Source organism: Triturus cristatus, chromosome 1_2 (genome assembly GCF_964204655.1).
Source record: "Triturus cristatus chromosome 1_2, aTriCri1.1, whole genome shotgun sequence".
Lineage (NCBI taxonomy): Eukaryota > Metazoa > Chordata > Amphibia > Caudata > Salamandridae > Triturus > Triturus cristatus.
Window position 1 is genome coordinate 745,694,983 of NC_140580.1, and position 9,007 is coordinate 745,703,989.

General features: G+C 41.9%; 2 pseudogenes; both read right to left on the minus strand.

Moving 5' to 3' along the window:
• Window positions 1-3,602: 3,602 nt before the first annotated feature.
• LOC146867933 (uncharacterized) lies at window positions 3,603-5,464 on the minus strand (annotated as a pseudogene).
• Window positions 5,465-7,062: 1,598 nt separating this feature from the next.
• On the minus strand, window positions 7,063-7,972 carry LOC146867934 (uncharacterized; annotated as a pseudogene).
• Between the last annotated feature and the right edge of the window lie 1,035 nt (window positions 7,973-9,007).

The window sequence follows — 9,007 nt, forward strand, 5'->3', positions numbered from 1 at the left end:
GGCATCTGCTTAAAGAAGACAGATCCCTCAGTGATCATATCACTGATAAACCTACTATCACGTACAGACGAGGGATGTCTCTTAGAAATATGTTAAGTCCTAACTATCCCAGAACTGAGAGAAATGAGAACTGGTTGACACAACGTAGTAGGGGCTCTCATGGCTGCAATAATTGCTGCGCATGTAAATGGGCGAGCAACCACAACACAGAATTCAAAGGACCCTGTGATGAGACATACAGAATAGGGTCGAACATTAACTGTCAGACGAAATATGTAGTCTATATCATTGAGTGTAAGTGCACAAAAAGATATGGGGGAAGCACTATCAGGACATTACGTGAGAGAGTGAGTGAACATATGAGAGCAGTAGAACAGGGAGACGTGAGATATCCAATTGCCACACATACAACACAATGTCCCGCACAAACCACTCACAAACGTTTCGAATACTTTGGCATTGAACATACCTACAGGCACCCAAGGGGGGGCAATAGGGAACTGGCACTCCGCAGACGTGAAGCTCTGTGGATCCTTAGATTGCGGAGTGCTGAAATAGGGTTAAATGTTGACCATGAGCTACATTAGTTTTTAGGGAAATAACTATAATGGTAACAATACATAAAAAAAGAATTACAGCAATATGTATGATTATGATAACCAGGCATAATGTACTATGGTTTTTGGCTTCCCATGTTGAACATCTGACACTACATGCTAGGTTATGTGTAAATGTATATAATGTGGTTTTGATCCATGCCTGATGACTGTGTGATATCTCAAATTCTTACAACATGTACATGGGGAAACATCCTTTACCACGCAACCATTACAACACGGTATGGTTACATCGCGGTCGTGACAACGCAAGTCGTTACACCGACTTGCACTGGAGGGCGCTCTAGACTAAGGAATAGTGTGAATTACTATTCCAACACCTTCCCTACTGTACGTAGACTGGAGTTGGAATAGTAATTCACACTATTCCTAAATCCAGCGCCCTCCAACGCAAGTCGATGTAATGACTTGCGTTGTCACGACCGCGATGTAACATACCGCGTTGTGATGGTACGCGTTGTATCATCATACATCCTGTACATGTAACGTTGTTTTATTAACCCCAAAGATGGAAGAGATGACCTTCAAACTTAACTAAATCCGAAGATAACCCTGTACCCACTACACTTGGTCTAAGCTACTGGATAATCATTAAGAGCACCAATATTCCTCTCACGCACTGTTTGCACGAACATCGACATAATACTTGGTCTTAGTATGCATATCATTAGAAGAGTTACCGACACTGCCTTAACCCTTTTTACTAGGCCCTTTACAATTTGACCCCCGTTGTTTACTTATGTGCAAACTTTTTTTTAAAAACCTTATTGATATCATTGAGGCCTTTGATACATTCATTTAGAATACTCGCCTTGTATTTAGATTTTTAAAAATGGCCGCCAAGAAATACAGTACGTTGTGAGTCTTCTTTCTATTGTGCTGAGTTAGTTAGATGGACTACGTGGAGTCCATCTTCTATCTCGCATCACCACGTCAGAGAGCCGATATAATTACGGCAGTGGCGTGCAGTCCCCACCGTGCCCTATACTCAGGAGGACACGAGGAGCGACGTCAAAAATGACACGGACACCGTAACGGTAAGAGTCTCGGGGGACTCAGCAAGATATACCAGAACTAGTGGAAACGGGGAAGTAGAGGGTTCCGAGTGTGTATTTTTAACTAGTGCATTGGGCTAGCATAGTATTCAGACATATTTGCTTAAACAATCACGAGTACTGGAGGTGATATAAGGATTTACGAATCTCGTGGCAGGAAGGCAGATTAAACAGAGCATACAGATTATTATTGCTATTTCGTTAGGACGCTGGAATTTAACTTTTGACTTCTCGTAGTGAGTGATAATTACACAATCATGTTGCCAATCAGAGATATACTTAGACATACATCACAAGTATTCTTATCTACTAAGTGTGTAGTACTCTGACAGTAACAACTTTAAACATTGTTGGTATCTATAGAGATGCTATGTGGCTTCACGCACATAGCATTGAGTTACCAAATCAGCTAAATGTACTAGGGAATTTTTGTTCAAGATAAGGAACGGTTTATTTACACTGTTTGTTTGCTGAATATACTGATTTAGTCCACTATGGAATACGAACAAACTAGGATACGGTGCAAACACTGCTTTGCCTATTTTTTGTGAGATGACCAACACACTTTGTTTTACGTTTTTATTATGGTTTGCAACGCGTCCTTCGGCACATTTTTTTATACGGTCATTGGCATTGATTTCAGGATACATGGAACCCTGCTTTCGGGGACATATTTGGATCCCTTGGTCCTTCCTTAAACAATAGTGGGACGTCGCGAGGAACAGAACCCTTTTTGTGGGTTGGAATTATCACCACAAAATAAGTAGGTCTTGGACTTTATATAGTTAAGGCGTCACAAACTAACACATCGTTTTTTTCTCAAGACCTTCATACTTATACTTCCTTCGTATTTTCAGATCACTGTCAAGAAAGATAGAGGTATTTACCTTGACAATATTCTCACCTTACTTATCTCACTGAACTTGGGCATAATGGTGGGTGTTGCTTTAACTTGCATCACAATCTTCTGCCGCACCATTCGTGTTCAGACATAAAATTCTTGCACTCTGATTATGCCACGGCGAACTCACAGACTCACACAAAATAATTTTGGATTCTCTTTTCCATCTTTTTGGACAGAAGTTTGGGTCACTTATCCTAAACAACCTTTGGTATTTTGGCTTATCCTGCCATTTACGCCATTTGCTTGTGTATTGCTTTTAGAGCACTGATAAAGTGTCACTGTGTTTTAAGATTTATGTACACCTATTATACTGTAAGGTGGTACATTGTCTGTTTTGTTTATTTTATACAGCCTTGATAAAGTCGCGGGAGATTGCCCATTAGCGACGAAACACGTGTCGGCTGTCGGAAGAACTTGACAATAAAAGAAAGAGAATTAGCAAACTGTACTCAACTTTGTTCAATCGTTGCTCACAATATGCAATTATACTAGCTTTAATGACTGTCTACGTGTGCTTGGGATAATCTTTCTTAACAAATTCTTAACAGGCTTGCATTGAGGCAGAATCCATGCTTGTTTACACCCTGTACTCAATGTTCAATGACAATGCATAATCAATTTCTACTGTCGACCTCTCTCTGTGTTTGTTTACAGATAGAAATGCGGTGACCTTTTCTGTGATATCTATACTAATTATTGATGTCCTGTCAAGAGTGAATCTGCAAAGAAATATAATCTACTTATGTATGTTATCGCAGCTAAATTGACCATGCAACATTCATGTTTGTTTCCTAAAACTAATGTGCACTATGACCAATGTATTTTTAGAGAACCCACAGTTACCTTTTACAACATATTCATTTGTTAGGCCTAGGCCAGATCACTACTTACAGAGGTTTAAAACTATCCCTCACCTGAAATGTTTGTATTGGGGTTTTATATTTGTGTATGTGTCTATAAAATGTATTTCCCTACATCAGTCCCCATCAAAGAATTCTTCAACTATTTTTCCTACCTTCCCACCTACTAGGGTATGACCTTATTCTCACTACTCTTTCCCTCGAAATTCTTAGCACTTTTCCTAACCATGAAGGCTCCTCCTATTTTAGCTTTCATCCTTTTACAGCATGCTAATATTACCTTCAAAATATGGTACGTCAAGAGAAATATCACAAGAAGACAGCAAGGCCTTAAACTACACCGAGATCCAGGATGGCACCAATTTAAACCAGCCCTTGAACCACCCGCCAGGGGCACCCCCTTCATCAACCATTTTCTTGTGTAGGTCTTGCAATGTCTGAACGGCCTCGGTCAATGTCCCATTATCCATTATCCGCATTATTGTCCAGCCCATAAGTACAGCAAGCCAACTTCTTACAGACCACCTCCTCCCATGGCTATCATTAAGTCCAGAACATATCTGTGCTGCATTGCGATCAGTCTAAGGGCTCTGAGTTCTTCCTTGATAGCAATGAATCCATCTTCAGTTGCATTGATTGTCTTCACTAGCTCTCAGTGTGTCATTTACAGCCAGTAGCCAGTTGTTTTTGCTTGAACAAATGGTAGGATGCTCCCAAAAAAGAGATGGGCATCGTTGAATAGTCTTTATTCCTGTGGGGCTTCTTACCAAACTGCAGTACCATAGTATTCTGCAGTTCTTTTTGTCTGGTGCTGATTAAGCAAGGCTGTTGGACAGTCCACGGGATAGTCAGATAACTGGGAGATATTCACACCTGGTATCACCAGGGAGGGGGTGGATAGAGTCATGAACGGAGTAGAGGCCATTCCAGGTCAGGGGTAGTTGCACATGAAGCCGGGCTACAGACATCCAATAGTGATCCATCAGGTTGGATGTGCAGCCCTGCATATCAGCATTGTAGGTGGTGATCTTGCAGTTGAGGTTGCTCCCCACCTTTACTGTCTCATGTACTCTGAAACAAAGAGAAAATTGTGTTAATTGCATTGCTATTCTAGTGTGCTTGGAAATTCCTGTCCATGTATATCTCTCTATGTTTGCATCCCATATTTCTTGACATTGGCCTATTATCTTATCAAATCTTAGGTGACAGTTCGCTTGGTACCATCCCATAATGATATTGCTCTACTTGTGAACTTTCCAGTGTGCCATTTGTCATGGGCAATAACTAATCCCATAATGCTAAGACATGGTCTGCTCTCACAATCAGGGGCTAGAGGGTTAACTAAATAGTTACTACTGTCGAACGATGGGCAAGACCTTCCAAAAATACCTCTGTGTAATACCCCTTTTCCCACTCTGTGTGAGCCCTCTTTTGCCCTACCTTCTTCATTCGAGAGATCTCTTCCTTTATATCTTGGTTTTCTCTCAGGACTTCAAGGGTGGTATCAAATCTAGTTGCGTTAACTCATGCAGTTACAGGTCTGGCACGAGTTGTTGTAGCTGTGCTTATATTCTGCATAAAGAGGTGCAGGAGACAGTGAGAAATATTCAGGGATACCTCTTTAGGGAGATGCAATCTGTCCACTGCAGCAGCATGGTGGATGAAGGAGCAGAAATAACAGCTGGTGTTGGATGCGGATGTGTATATGCTATACATGTGCTGGTACCACATATTCTCAAATAAAGCAGAATGGAGAGGGTAATGGTCAGTATCATTATCAACAGTTCTGCGCATGAGTGTAATAGTTGATGTAGGATCAAAGGAATAAAAGTGCGCTAGGGCTAAGAATAGCATTATTAATTAACCTAGAAGGAAAAACAAACAAATAATAAATAACTTAAAATAAATATTGTCTATTGCTGGAATGATAGAGGGAGGCTTTACTCATGTTGCTTCTTCTGTTCTCCCCCCTCTTTTTTCTGTTCAGTGTCCAAAGGGATGGATGGCATGGTCAGGGCTAGGCGACATCTGTCAGATGAATTCATGGTTTGTGGCTTTGGACTTTCACCACTGTAATCGTGGTTTCAGTCACGGGGAAGGGTCTATTAAATCTGACATCCTTCCACTTTTGCACAAACTTTCGGATGTAAACCAATGGCAATAGAGTCTGTTGGTCATCTACAGAAGGTGTGTGGGTGTGCTTGTCCGTTGTACGTGTGACCTACTTGGAGAAGAACTTTGTAATCTTTGTTAACTTAGACATATATACATTAATTTCAGTTTGTACAACTTCAGGTGAACTCTCAGGGTCAGATTTCGGACCCATTTTTGCATGTGCAAACGGGTTTGTGAACCCATTTGCGCATACAAAAACATATTGGGCCATGTACATTGCCTATTTAGCGAAAAACAGGAAAACAGGAAGCATTTATTTAAAAAAAAGCTGCTTTATTAAAAAGCAGTCCCAGACATGGTGGTGTGCTGAGCCCAGCAGGCCATCATCCCTGGGAGGGCTGGCATTCACAATGGGCTCGCAAATTGCGAGAGGCTCATTAATATTAATGAGCTTCGCAATTTGCGACCCCATTGGGAATCGCAAAACAGTGTAAACACACTGTTGCACATTTCATTTAGCGCCTTGCAATTTGCGACACATTGCGAGTCGCAAATTGCGAGGCACTAAATGAAAGGGTCGTACATCTGGCCCTCATTCTCCAACTTATGCCTAGTTGATGGCACAGATGCGCTCACTGTTCTGCCTGTCATAATCTGATGAGGAGTCAAACGGTGATCTGATCCTGCGATGTTTCTTGAGGCAAACAGTGCTAGAGGAAGACAGTATAGCCATTTCTTTTTAAATGTCACACATATTTTACTTATTTTATTCTTGAGGAGGCAATTAAGGCACTCCACAATACCATTGCTTTGGGGATGATAAGCTGAGGACCGTTTGTGCATCATTCCCAACAAGGTGGTGAGATGGGAGAAGATATTATTTTCAAAGTGGGTGCCATTGTTGGATCTGATCTCCTCAGGAATGCCCCACCGGGGTATTACCTCGCAGATCAGAAAATTAGCAGCAGATTTGGCATCACAGTGGACACAAGGTCCTGCTTTTAGCCACCTTGAGAATGGGCAGACTACAACTATGAGGTTGCGGTAAATATTACATATATGACAATCATATCAATGCAGTCAATGTGCAGTTCCTTAAACAGTCCATGTGATCGGAGTATTGTAGAAGCTATCACCTTAATGGTAGGACTTGGTGAATAATGCTGGCACACCATACAGGTGCATATGTACATTGTAACCATCTCATGTAGGTTGGGGAGAAACCAATACTGGTGTATTTGGTGGGACATGTTGTCTCTGGCAGTATGTGAAGGATGATGTAACTGCTTTAGAGCTATCAGTAACAATGCTTGGGACATGACAGGCTTTCCTGTTGATATCTGTTTACATATTAAATCTGTTCCTGTCTGTGTGGATCCTCTAGCTTCCCAAAACTGTTTCTCATGCTCTTGGGGCACTTTCTTGTATCTTTCTAAGGTGCAGATAACCTGTCTCAGTGTAATGACTTGATGCATCCAAAGGGTCTGATGGTGCCGATGTGTCATTAGCTATTAAAACTGTGGTGTGTGTGTCACTAAGGGTGCGTTATGCTGCATCTTTGGCTGCCCAATCAGCCAGGACATTTCTGCAGGTAACAAAGTTCTGAGCACTAGTGTGGGCTGCACACTTCACCAATGCGACTACATGTGGCAGTGTTAAGGCTTGTTTTTAAGTCCTCCGAAAGGGTACGGTGCATGACGGGCCTTCTATCAGACTTGAGGAATCCATGTCTGCTCCACCGCATGATGCTAGATTGCACTGTCGTGGTAACATAGGTTGAATCAGAGTATACTGTTATTTTTTCTCCATCCACTTGTTTGACAGCCACCACTAAAGCTACTAATTCAGAAGCCTGGGCTGAATACTGGGGTGGCAAAGTTATCTGTTCTGTTATCTGTAGTGTGTCTGAGGAGTCATGCTGCATCGCTCTGACCACTGCAGCACCTGTATGTCTTACTCCTGTATCCTTGTCTATTGTGGAAGACCCATCCACAAAATATACAATGCTACCTGGAAGGGGGTCTTCTGTTGCTTGGCTACACTCATCTGGAGTATATGTGGCACAGTTTTTGACATTATCATCTGTGTCTGAAATGGGTGTGCAAAGAAGGTAGCACGGTTTACTGAGTGACATTTAAGTACCTTCGGGGAGGGCAGTGATAATATTATTTCATAGCTTGATACTCTCTGTGTTGTCAGTGTCGTTTTAGCTTTCTGAATTATTGCAAACGCTGCATGTCCAGCATACAGTGTCCGAGGTGCACCCATGACAATGGGAGCACCTTTCTCGACTACAAAGGCTGCTGTAGCTAGTGCTTGTTCACAAGGGTAATGGCTTTTCATGACAGAATCAAGTAAGCCACTCACATACGCAATTGACTTGTGGCCTAAAAGATATTTTTGGGTGAGGACAGCCATCATCACATGGCCATTTCAGTGGCAAAAAAGGAAAAACTCTTTATTGTGGTCTGGTGCTCCTAACACTGGTGCATTTGTTATCTCTGCTTTAACATGCTAAATGTTTGCTTTATCTCTTTAGTTCTTGTTATACTGAATATCTGAGTTTTAGCCTGTTTGATAGATGCAAGCAGTGGGAAAATTAAAGTACTTTAAAAAAAACATTTTCTGACATTATAACATAAGCCCAGAAACGTGCATTTCTTTCACAGTCTCAGGTTCTGTCATCTGTTGGATGGATGCTGATCTTTTGGGTGTAACTCGGCGGCCAGAGGCTGACAGCAGGTGTCCCAAGTATTGAACTTCTTCCTGACAGTACTGTAATTTGTCCTTGTCCACCTTGTATTCTTGTTGAGCAAGGGTGCACAACAGGGACACAGTGTCTTTTCTACACTGCTCTTCTTTCGGACTACAGATCAATTGGTCATCGACATACTGCAGCATTGTGCTGTCCCAGAGTAAATTTTACGGCAATTGGTTGTTAACTAGGCTCCCTAGTATTGGGTAGAGGGCTGAGGGCATGCAACGGTCGTACCACTTCTGATCCTGACTGAGCCTCCACCTTCAGAAGGGGCAATCATGCGACTGTTATTGACTTTGTTATTTTGGATGTGAGACTCTGGCCAATTTTGAATGACATGAAAGTATGTAGGTGAACTGATAGTAATCACAATTCCCTGGCGATTTCACTGGTTGGAGCTCCATTGCCAAGAGCATCGAATACGTGTCACACAGAGGTGCCCGATCCTGTATTATCCAACTGTAGGCGTTATGTCTCCTGGCCTACAATTCTGACAACTCAAACGTTGTTGTCACAGATATATGAGCTTTATGTCAACTCCCTCGTTAATTATGAAGGGGTGAATGAACAAGAAATCCCAATTCTGAGCATACACAATCTACTCTTTAAATTGCTTCAACAGGAATTTTATAAAGATACGGCCAGTAAGAAACCAGTCCTGTGGAAAAAAACGACCTGGTTCAATTCCCCTTGTATGC